This window comes from Triticum urartu, chromosome 7A (genome assembly GCF_056163025.1).
Source record: "Triticum urartu cultivar PI428250 chromosome 7A, HENAU_Tu73, whole genome shotgun sequence".
Lineage (NCBI taxonomy): Eukaryota > Viridiplantae > Streptophyta > Magnoliopsida > Poales > Poaceae > Triticum > Triticum urartu.
The window spans coordinates 676,243,417-676,256,933 of NC_141879.1; positions in this window are offsets into that span (position 1 = coordinate 676,243,417).

Here is a 13,517-nt window from a genome sequence, read left to right on the forward strand (position 1 = left end):
TTCTTTCCCCCCTCTACTCTCTTGTAATGAACTGAGTTTCCCCTTTGAAGTTATCTTATCGGATTGAGTCTTTAAAGATTTGAGAACACTTGATGTATGTCTTGCCATGTGTATCTGTGGTGACAATGGGATACCACGTGATTCACTTGATGTATGTTTTGGTGATCAACTTGCGGGTTCCGGCCATGAACCTATGCATAGGGGTTGGCACACGTTTTCGTCGTGATTCTTTGGTAGAATTTTGGGGCACTCCTTGAGGTTATATGTGTCAGTTGAATAGATGAATCTGAGATTGTGTGATGCATATCGTATAATCATACCCACGGATACTTGAGGTGACATTGGAGTATCTAGGTGACATTAGGGTTTTGGTTGATTTGTGTCTTAAGGTGTTATTCTAGTATGAACTCTAGGGCTGTTTATAACACTTATAGGAATAGCCCAACGGATTGATTGGAAAGAATAACTTTGAGGTGGTTTCGTACCCTACCATAATCTCTTTGTTTGTTCTCCGCTATTAGTGACTTTGGAGTGACTCTTTGTTGCATGTTGAGGGATAGTTATGTGATCCAATTATGTTAGTATTGTTGAGGGAACTTGCACTAGCAAAAGTATGAACCCTAGGCCTTGTTTCAACGCATTGCAATACCGTTTACGCTCAATTTTATCATTAGTTACCTTGCTGTTTTTATATTTTCAGATTACAAAAACCCACATCTACTATCCATATACCACTTGTATCACCATCTCTTCGCCGAACTAGTGCACCTATACAATTTACCATTGTATTGGGTGTGTTGGGGACACAAGAGACTCTTTGTTATTTGGTTGCAGGGTTGCTTGAGAGAGACCATCTTCATCCTACGCCTCCTATGGATTGATAAACCTTAGGTCATCCACTTGAGGGAAATTTGCTATTGTCCTACAAACCTCTGCACTTGGAGGCCCAACAACGTCTACAAGAAGAAGGTTGTGTAGTAGACATCAAGCTCTTTTCTGGTGCCGTTGCCGGGGAGGTGAGTGCTTGAAGGTATATCTTTAGATCTTGCAATCGAGTCTTTTAGTTTCTTGTTTTATCACTAGTTTAGTTTATAAAAGAAAACTATAAAAAATATGGAATTGAGTTTGCCTCATACGCTTCACCTTTTTAATATCTTTCGTGAGTATGATGGAAAGGAGAATTGTGCTCAAATACTAGAAGAAGAATTACATAGAATTCTTGGCATAAAATATGTGAATGATGAGCATGATTGCAATGTTGTTAGTATGAATTCTTTGAATATCCATGGTACTAATGATGATTGCACTAGTTATGATGAAAATGTCTCCTATAAACATGTCAATTTTTGTGGAGTGCATTGGGTTTGTAAGTACACACCAAATAGGGAAGATAGATATTGCAAGAGGCATAAGTACTTAGAAACTAAATTGTTGCAAGAAAGTCTTGATGATTGTGCTGAAAAATTCAATATTTTTCACGCCCCTTGTGAACTTTGCAATGAACATGGTCATTTAAATCTCCAATGCAAATTGTTTCATGACCGAATCATATCCAAAAATTGTGATAATTTGATTACCCTTGAGCATCATAAAGAGCTTGGTCTTCTTTTGGGGTATGAGGAAATGAAACGTATAACTGAGGGTATTCCAAAGTTTAATCTTGATAGATTTCTTGATTTTGATCTAGAGAAAATTTATATGTATTGTGCGGTGAATTGTATTGAAAATCCTTATATTGCCAACTACATAAAGAAAAGAAAACAAATAGAAGCTGAAGAGAATACTAATGAAAGGGAAGAGACTTCCCAATATCCTCCTATTATTTCTTATGATGAATCAGGTAACGAGGAGGAGCCTCCTGTTCAACCAATCTCGTTAATAAGGAGCTCCAAAAAGAGGATTGAACCCACACATGAGGTGGTGAAGAAGAAGAAAAGAAAAAGGAAGAGAGGTAAAAAGATATATCCCCCAAATAATGCTGCTCCTATTACTATTGTGCCTCATGAAAATATAACTGTGAAAGATAATGATACTTCTTATGATCTTGAAAATCTTTTTGGCACTTCCTTGGAAGAATATGATAATTGCTATACTATTGGTGCTATCTACACTATTAATGATGAGAGTGATTATGCTTATGATATAAAAAGGCCCAAGCTTGGGGATGCTATGTTTGATGAAGATGATGTTTTTGAGAATATATTTGCTGCAATTAATGTTTGTCCCAAGCTTGGGGATGCTACGCTTAATGAATATGATATTTTTAGTCTCCCAAGTTTTGATATGCAAATTTATAATGATGATAGCATGCCTCCTACATATGATAATTATTGTGATGATACATATGCTATAAAAAATAGTGATTGTATTTATAAAACTTGTCATGATTATGGTTACCCATTTTCTGAACATTACTCTTTTAATGTGGAAACAATTTTTAGTATTCGAGTTTCTTATGATACTCCCACTATTCCGAATGAGAAGAAATTTGCTTATGTGGAGAGTAGTAAATATTCTATGCTTGTAGATCATGAAAAGAATGCTTTAGGTGCTGGTTATATTGTTGAATTCATTCATGATGCTACTGAAAATTATTATGAGGGAGGAATATATGCTTGTAGGAATTGCAATAATATCAAGTTTCCTCTCTATGTGCTTAAAATCTTAAAGTTATGCTTGTTTTGCTTTCCTATGCAAGTTGATTCTTGTTCCCACAAGTTGTTTGCTCACAAAATCCCTATGCATAGGAAGTGGGTTAGGCTTAAATGTGCTAGTCATATTCTTCATGAAGCTCTCTTTATGTTTCAATTCTTATCTTTTATGTGAGCATCATTGACATCATCATGCCTAGCTAGGGGCTTTAAACAATAGCGCTTGTTGGGAGGCAACCCAATTTTATTTTTGTTCCTCGCTTTTTTCTCCTGTTTAGTAATTAATAATTTATCTAGCCTCTGTTATTATTGAGTTTTTATGTTTTAATTAGTGTTTGTGCCAAGTAGAACCGTTGGGAAGACTTGGGGAAAGTCTTGTTGATCTTGCTGTAAAAAACAGAAACTTTAGCGCTCACGAGAATTGCTGCCAAGTTTTATTGGAGAGTGCTATTTAGTTAATTCTTTTTGCAGATTATTAATAGATAAATTCCTCAGGTCCAGCAATTTATTTGAGAATTTTATGAGTTTCATAAGTATACGTTTGATTCAGATTACTACAGACTGTTCTGTTTTTGACATATTCTGTTTTCATGTGTTCTTTACTTATTTTGATGAATTTATGGCTAGTAAAATAGTTTATAAACCATAGAGAAGTTATAATACAGTAGGTTTAACACCAATATAAATAAATAATGAGTTCATTACAGTACCTTGAAGTGGTGATTTATTTTGTTATACTAACGGAGCTTACGAGTTTTCTGTCAAGTTTTCTGTTGTGAAGTTTTCAAGTTTTGGGTAAAGATTCGATGGACTATGGAATAAGGAGTGGCAAGAGCCTAATCTTGGGGATGCCCAAGGCACCCCAATGTAATATTCAAGGATAGACAAGAGCCTAAGCTTGGGGATGCCCCGGAAGGCATCCCCTCTTTCGTCTTCGTTCATCGGTAACTTTACTTGGAGCTATATTTTTATTCGCCACATGATATGTGTTTTGCTTGGAGCATCATTTTATTTTGTTTTGCTTGCTGTTTAAATAAATCATCAAGGTCTGAAATTATTAAATGGGAGAGTCTTCACATAGTTGCATAATTATTCGACTACTCATTGATCTTCACTTATATCTTTCGGAGTAGTTTGTCATTTGCTCTAGTGCTTCACTTACATCTTTTTAGAGCATGGTGGTAGTTTTATTTTGAAGAAATGGATGAACTCTCATGCTTCACTTAGATTATTTTGAGAGTCTTAAATAGCATGGTAATTTTCTCAAAATCCTAATATGCTAGGTATACAAGATTAATAATAAAATTTTCTTATGAGTGTATTGAATACTAAGAGGAGTTTGATGCTTGATGATTGTTTTGAGATATGGAGGTAATAATATCAAAGTCGTGCTAGTTGAGTAGTTGTGAATTTGAGAAGTACTTGTGTTCAAGTTTGCAAGTCCCGTAGCATACACGTATGGTAAACGTTATGTAACAAATTTGAAACATGAGGTGTTATTTGATTGTCCTCCTTATGAGTGGCGGTCGGGGACGAGCGATGGTCTTTTCCTACCAATCTATCCCCCTATGAGCATGCGCGTAGTACCGAGGTTTTTGATGACTTGTAGATTTTTGCAATAAGTATGTGAGTTATTTATGACTAATGTTGAGTCCATGGATTATACGCACTCTCACCCTTCCATCCTTGCTAGCCTCTTCGGTACCGTGCATTGCCCTTTCTCACATTGAGAGTTGGCGCAAACTTCGCCGGTGCATCCAAACCCCGTGATATGATACGCTCTATCACACATAAACCTCCTTATATCTTCCTCAAAACAGCCACCATACCTACCTATTATGGCATTTCCATAGCCATTCCGAGATATATTGCCATGCAACTTTCCATCATTCCGTTTATTATGACACGCATCATCATTGTCATATTGCTTAGCATGATCATGTAGTTGACATAGTATTTGTGGCAAAGCCACCGTTCATAATTCTTTCATACATGTCACTCTTGGTTCATTGCATATCCCGGTACACCGCCGGAGGCATTCATATAGAGTCATCTTTGTTCTAGTATCGAGTTGTAATCATTGAGTTGTAAATAAATAGAAGTGTGATGATCATCATTATTAGAGCATTGTCCCAAGTGAGGAATAAAAAAAGATAAAGGCCATAAAAAAGAGAAGGCCCAACAAAAGAGAAAGGCCATAAAAAAGGAAGGCCAAATAAAAAAATGAGAGAAAAAGAGAGAAGGGACAATGCTACTATCCTTTGCCACACTTGTGCTTCAAAGTAGCACCATAATCTTCATGATAGAGAGTCTCTTGTTTTGTCACTTTCATATACTAGTGGGAATTTTTCATTATAGAACTTGGCTTGTATATTCCAACAATGGCCCTCCTCAAGTGCCCTAGGTCTTCGTGAGCAAGCAAGTTGGATGCACACCCACTTAGTTTCTTTTGTTGAGCTTTCATACATATATAGCTCTAGTGCATCTGTTGCATGGCAATCCCTACTCCTTGCATTAACATCAATCAGTGGGCATCTCCATAGCCCATTGATTAGCCTCTTTGATGTGAGACTTTCTCCTTTTTGTCTTCTCCACATAACCCCCCTCATTATATTCTATTCCACCCATAGTGCTATATCCATGGCTCGCGCTCATGTATTGCGTGAAAGTTTATGAGTTTGAGATTACTAAAGTATGAAACAATTGCTTGGCTTGTCATCAGGGTTGTGCATGATGAGAGCATTCTTGTGTGACGAAAATGGAGCATGACTAAACTATATGATTTTGTAGGGATGAACTTTCTTTGGCCATGTTATTTTGAGAAGACATAATTACTTAGTTAGTATGCTTGAAGTATTATCATTTTTATGTCAATATGAACTTTTGTCTAGAATCTTTCGGATCTGAATATTCATACCATAATTAAGAAGAATTACATTGAAATTATGCCAAGTAGCACACCGCATCAAAAATTCTGTTTTTATCATTTACCTACCCGAGGAGAGCAGGAATTAAGCTTGGGGGTGCTTGATACGTCTCCAACGTATCTATAATTTTTGATTGCTCCATGCTATGTTATCTACTGTTTTGGGAAATATTGGGCTTTATTATCCACTTTTATATTATTTTTTGGACTAACCTATTAACCGGAGGCCCAGTCCAGAATTGCTGTTTTTTTGCCTATTTCAGTGTTTCGAAGAAAAGGAATATCAAACGGAGTCGAAACGGAACGAAATCAACTGGAGAAGTTATTTTCGGAAGGAAAGCTACCGGATGGACTTGGACCCCACGTCAGGAGCCAAGGGAGGTGCTCACGAGGGTGGGGGGCGCCCCCCTAGGGCACGCCCCCTGCCTCGTGGGGCCCCCGAAGCTCCACCGACGTACCTCCTGCACCCATATATACTCACGTACCCTAAAACTTCCAGAGCACAATAGATTGGGAGTTCCGCCGCCAGAAGCCTCCATAGCCACCGAAAGCCAATCTAGGCCCATTCCGGCACCCTGCCGTAGGGGGAATCCCTCTCCGGTGGCCATCTTCATCATCCCGGTGCTCTCCATGACGAGGAGGGAGTAGTTCTCCCTCGGGGCTGAGGGTATGTACCAGTAGCTATGTGTTTGATCTCTCTCTCTCCCTCTCTCTCGTGTTCTTGAGGTGATACGATCTTGATGTATCGCGAGCTTTGCTATTATATTAGGATCCTATGATGTTTCTTCCCCCTCTACTCTCTTGTAATGAATTGAGTTTCCCCTTTGAAGGTATCTTATCGGATGGAGTCTTTAAAGATTTGAGAACACTTGATGTATGTCTTACCGTGCGTATCCGTGGTGACAATGGGATAGCACGTGATTCACTTGATGTATGTTTTGGTGATCAACTTGCGGGTTCCGCCCATGAACCTATGCATAGGGGTTGGCACACGTTTTCGTCGTGATTCTCCGGTAGAACTTTGGGGCACTCTTTGAGGTTCTATGTGTCGGTTGAATAGATGAATCTGAGATTGTGTGATGCATATCGTATAATCATACCCACGGATACTTGAGGTGACATTGGAGTATCTAGGTGACATTAGGGTTTTGGTTGATTTGTGTCCTGAGGTGTTATTCTAGTACGAACTCTAGGGCTGTTTGTGACACTTATAGGAATAGCCCAACGGATTGATTGGAAAGAATAACTTTGAGGTGGTTTCGTACCCTACCATAATCTCTTTGTTTGTTCTCCGCTATTAGTGACTTTGGAGTGACTCTTTGTTGCATGTTGAGCGATAGTTATGTGATCCAATTATGTTAGTATTGTTGAGGGAACTTGCACTAGCGAAAGTATGAACCATAGGCCTTGTTTCAACGCATTGCAATACCATTTACGCTCACTTTTATCATTAGTTACCTTGCTGTTTTTATATTTTCAGATTACAAAAACCCATATCTACTATCCATATACCACTTGTATCACCATCTCTTCACCGAACTAGTGCACCTATACAATTTACCATTGTATTGGGTGTGTTGGGGACACAAGAGACTCTTTGTTATTTGGTTGCAGGGTTGCTTGAGAGAGACCATCTTCATCCTATGCCTCCTACGGATTGATAAACCTTAGGTCATCCACTTGAGGGAAATTTGCTACTGTCCTACAAACCTCTGCACTTGGAGGCCCAACAACGTCTACAAGAAGAAGGTTGTGTAGTAGACATCATACCTCCCTACCAAACTTACGGCAAGGTTCACATCAAGTCTGGTACACAGCATGGCATACATAATAGACCCTATGGCTGAGGCATAGGGGATGACACTCATCTTTTCTCTATCTTCTACCGAGGTCGGGCATTGAGCCGTGCTCAATCTCACACCTTGCAATGCAGGCAAGAACCCCTTCTTGGACTGATCCATATTGAACTTCTTCAATATCTTGTCAAGGTATGTGCTTTACGAAAGACCAATGAGGCGTCTCGATCTATCTCTATAGATCTTGATGCCTAATATGCAAGTAGCTTCTCCAAGATCCTTCATTGAAAAACACTTGTTCAAGTAGGCCTTTATGCTTTCCAAAAGTTCTATATCATTTCCCATCAATAGTATATCATCCACATATAATATGAGAAATGCTACATAGCTCCCACTCACTTTCTTGTAAACACGGGCTTCTCCATAAGTCTGCATAAACCCAAACGCTTTGATCATTTCATAAAAACGAATGTTCCAACTCTGAGATGCTTGCACCAGCCCATAGATGGAGCGCTGGAGCTTGCATACCTTGTCAGCATTCTTAGGATTGACAAAACCTTCCGGCTGCATCATATACAATTCTTCCTTAAGGAAACCATTAAGGAATGTTGTTTTGACGTCCATTTGCCATATCTCATAATCATAGAATGCGGCAATTGCTAACATGATTCGGACGGACTTCAGCTTCGCTACGGGTGAGAAGGTCTCATCGTAGTCAACCCCTTGAACTTGTCGATAACCCTTAGTGACAAGCCGAGCCTTATAGATGGTCACATTACCATCCGCGTCAGTCTTCTTCTTAAAGATCCATTTATTCTCTATGGCTTTCCTATCATCGGGCAAGTCTGTCAAAGTCCATACTTTGTTTTCATACATGGATCCTATCTCGGATTTCATGGCTTCAAGCCATTTGTTGGAATCCGGGCCCGCCATCGCTTCTTCATAGTTCGAAGGTTCACTATTGTCTAACAACATGATTTCCTGGGTTGTGTCCTTGTAGTACGAAATCTTGAATAGATCGATCAGAAAGGATAACTTTGAGGTGGTTTCATACGCTACCATAATCTCTTCGTTTGTTCTCTTCTATTAGTGACTTTGGAGTGACTCTTTGTTGCAAGTTGATGGATAGTTATATGATCCAATTATGTTATTATTGTTGAGGGAACTTGTACTAGTGAAAGTATGAACCCTAGGCCTTGTTTCCTAGCATTGCAATACCGTTTACGCTCACTTTTATTACTTGTTACCTTGCTGTTTTTATAATTTCAGATTATAAAAACCTATATCTACCATCCATATTGCATTTTTATCACCATCTCTTCGCCGAACTAGTGCACCTATACAATTTACCGTTGTATTGGGTGTGTTGGGGACACAAGAGACTCTTTGTTATTTGGTTGCAGGGTTGCTTGAGAGAGACCATCTTCATCCTACGCCTCCCACAGATTGATAAACCTTAGGTCATCCACTTGAGGGAAATTTGCTACTGTCCTTAAAACCTCTGCACTTGGAGGCCCAACAACGTCTACAAGAAGAAGGTTGTGTAGTAGACATCAATCATCATCATTAACTTCCTCTCTAGTCGGTGCAGGCACCACAGGAACATCTTCCTGAGCTGCGCTACTTTCCAGTTGAAGAGGTAGTACCTCATCAAGTTCTACTTTCCTCCCACTTACTTCTTTCGAGAGAAACTCTTTCTCTAGAAAGGATCCATTCTTGGCAACAAAGATCTTGCCCTCGGATCTGAGGTAGAAGGTATACCCAATAGTTTCCTTAGGGTATCCTATGAAGACGCATTTTTCCTACTTGGGTTCGAGCTTTTTAGGTTGAAGTTTCTTGACATAAGCATCGCATCCCCAAACTTTCAGAAACGACAACTTAGGTTTCTTTCCAAACCATAATTCATACGGTGTCATCTCAACGGATTTTGATGGAGCCCTATTTAAAGTGAATGCGGCAGTCTCTAAAGCATAACCCCAAAATGATAGCGGTAGATCGGTAAGAGACATCATAGATCGCACCATATCTAACAGTGTGATTACGATGTTCGGACACACCATTACGCTGATGTATTCTAGGAGGCGTGAGTTGTGAAACAATTTCACATTTCCTTAAGTGCGTGCCAAACTCATGACTCAAATATTCCCCTCCACGATCTGATCGTAAGAACTTTATTTTCCTGTTACATTGATTCTCTACCTCACTCTGAAATTCCTTGAAATTTTCAAATGTCTCAGACTTGTGTTTCATTAAGTAGACATACCCATATCTACTTAAGTCATCAGTGAGGGTGAGAACATAACGATAGCCACCGCGAGCCTCAACAGGACCGCACACATCAGTATGTATGATTTCCAATAAATTGGTTGCTCGCTCCACTGTTCTGGAGAATGGAGTCTTGGTCATTTTTCCCATGAGGCATGGTTCACACATGTCAAATGATTCATAATCAAGAGACTCCAAAAGTCCATCTGCATGGAGTTTCTTCATGCGTTTGACACCAATGTGACCAAGGCGGCAGTGCCAGAAGTATGTGGGACTATCATTACCAACCTTACATCTTTTGGCATTCATACTATGAATATGTGTAACATCACGTTCGAGATTCAATAAAAATAAACCATTGACCAGCGGGGCATGACCATAAAACATATCTCTCATATAAATAGAACAACCATTATTCCCAGATTTAAATTAGTATCCATCTCGCATTAAACGAGATCCTGATACAATGTTCATGCTCAAAGGTGGTACTAAATAACAATTATTGAGGTTTAAAACTAATCCCGAAGATAGGTGTAGAGGCAGCGTGCCGACGGCGATCACATCGACCTTGGAACCAGTCCCGACGCGCATCATCACCTCGTCCTTTGCCAGTCTCCGCTTATTCCGCAGCTCCTGTTTTGAGTTACAAATATGAGCAACCGCACCGGTATCAAATACCCAGGAGCTACTACGAGTGCTGGTAAGGTACACATCAATAGCATGTATATCATATATACCTTTGGTGTCACCGGCCTTCTTACTCACTAAGTACTTGGGGCAGTTCCGCTTCCAGTGACCATTTCCCTTGCAATAAAAGCACTCAGTCTCAGGCTTGGGTCCATTATTTGGCTTCTTCTCGGCAACTGGCTTACCGGGTGCGGCAATTCCCTTGCCGTCCTTCTTGAAGGTCTTCTTACCCTTGCCTTTCTTGAAACTAGTGGTCTTATTCACCATCAACACTTGATGTTCCTTTTTTATTTCTACCTCCGCTGATTTCAGCATTGAATATAACTCAGGAATGGACTTCTCCATCCCTTGCATATTGTAGTTCATCACAAAGCTCTTGTAGCTAGTGGAAGCGACTAGAGGATCCTGTCAATGACTGAGTCATCTGGAAGATTAACTCCCAGCTAAGACAAGCGGTTGTGCAACTCAGACATTTTGAGTATATGCTCGCTGACAGAACTGTTTTCCTCCATCTTACAACTGTAGAACTTGTTAGATACTTCATATCTCTCGACTCGGGCATGAGCTTGGAAAACCATTTTCAGCTCTTGGAACATCTCATATGCTCCGTGCTGCTCAAAACGCTTTTGGAGCCTCGGTTCTAAGCTGTAAAGCATGTCGCACTGAACCAGGGAGTAATCATCACTACGTGACTGCCATGCGTTCATAACGTCTTGAGTTGCTGGGAAAATGGGTTCTTCACCTAGCGGTGCTTCAAGGACATATGCTTTCTTGGCAGCTATGAGGATGATCCTCAAGTTACGGACCCAATCTGTATAGTTGCTACCATCGTCTTTCAGCTTGGTTTTCTCTAGGAACGCGTTGAAGTTGAGGGCAACATTGGCGTGGGCCATTGGATCTACAGGATAGATTGTAAAGACAACTTTAGACTAAGTTCATGATAATTAAGTTCATCTAATCAAATTATTAATGAACTCCCACTTAGATAGACATCCCTCTATTCATCTAAGTGATGCATGATCCGAATCGACTAGGCCGTGTCTGATCATCACGTGAGACGGACCAGTCATCAACGGTGAACATCTCCATGTTGATCGCATCTACTATACGACTCATGTTCGACCTTTCAGTCTCTTGTGTTCTAAGGCCATGTTTGTACATGCTAGGCTCGTCAAGTCAACCTAAGTGTTTTGCATGTGTAAATATGGCTTACACCGTTGTATGCGAACATTAGAATCTATCATACTTGATCATCACGTGGTGCTTCGAAACAACGATCCTTTGCAACGGTGGACAATTAAGGGAAACACTTCCTTGAAATTTTGTGAGGGATCATCTTATTTATACTACCGTCATTCTAAGCAAATAAGATGCAAACATGATAAACATCACATGCAAATCATAAAGTGACATGATATGGCCAATATCATCTTGCGCCTTTTGATCTCCATCTTCAAGGCGCGGCATGATCACCTTCGTCACCGGCATGACACCATGATCCCCATCATCATGTCTTCATGAAGTTGTCTCGCCAACTATTACTTCTACTACTATGCCTAACGGTTAGCAATAAAGTAAAGTAATTACATGGCGTTTTTTTCATTGACACGCGTGTCATACAATAAATTAAGACAACTCCAATGGCTCCTGCCGGTTGTCATACTCATCGAGATGCAGTCTTGAATCCTATTACAAGAACATGATCAATCTCATACATCACATATATATAATTCATCACATCCTTTTGGCCATATCACATCACATAGCATACCCTGCAAAAACAAGTTAGACATCCTCTAATTGTTGTTGCATGGTTTACGTGGCTGCTATGGGTTTCTAGCAAGAACGTTTCTTACCTACGCAAAGCCACAACGGTGATATGCCAATTGCTATTTACCCTTCATAAGGCCCTCTTCATCGAATTCAATCCGACTAAAGTGGGAGAGACAGACACCCGTTAGCCACCTTATGCATCAAGTGCATGTTTGTCGGTGGAACCAGTCTCACGTAAGCGTACGTGTAAGGTCGGTCCGGGCCGCTTCATCCCACAATGCTGCCGAATCAAGATAAGACTAGTAATAGTAAGCAAATCGACCAAATCATCGCCCACAACTACTTTGTGTTCTACTCGTGCAAAGAATCTACGCATAGACCTAGCTCTGATACACCTATAGGGGATCGTAGTAATAATTCAAAATTTTCCTACGTGTCACTGATGACCCACAAGTGTAGGGGATCTATCATAGCCTTTTCGATAAGTAAGAGTGTCGAACCCAACGAGGAGCAGAAGGAAATGATAAGCAGTTTTCAGTAAGGTATTCTCTGCAAGCACTGAAATTATCGGTAACAGATAGTTTTGTGATAAGGTAATTTGTAACAAGTAGCAAGTAACAAGTGTAAATAAAGTGAAGCAAGATGGCCCAATCCTTTTTGTAGATAAGGACAAGCCTGGACAAACTCTTATATAAAGGAAAGCGCTCCCGAGGAAACATGGGAATTATTGTCAAGCTAGTTTTCACCACGTTATATGATTCGCGTTCGGTACTTTGATAATTTGATACGTGGGTGGACCGGTGCTTGGGTACTGCCCTTACTTGGACAAGCATCCCACTTATGATTAACCCCTATTGCAATCATCCACAACTACAATAGAAGTATTAAGGTAAACCTAACCATAGCATGAAACATATGGATCCAAATCAGCCCCTTACGAACCAACGCATAAACTAGGGTTTAAGCTTCTGTCACTCTAGCAACCCATCATCTACTTATTACTTCCCAATGCCTCCCTCTAGGCCCAAACAATGGTGAAGTGTCATGTAGTCGACGTTCACATGACACCACTAGAGGGATGACAACATACATCTCATCAAAATATCGAACGAATACCAAATTCACATGACTACTTATAGCAAGACTTCTCCCATGTCCTCAGGAACAAACGTAACTACTCACAAAGCATATGCATGTTCATAATCAGAGGGGTATTGATGTGCATAATGGATCTGAACATATGATATTCCACCAAGTAAACCAACTAGCATCAACTACAAGGAGTAATCAATATCTAATATTTGCTCCTTTTCAGCCCAGAATTCCAGCTGCCGGCATTCCCTCTTCATGTAAACCTTGTAAAAAAAGAGAATACGCATAAGTATTGTGACATAATGTGTAATAACAGCCCATAATGCA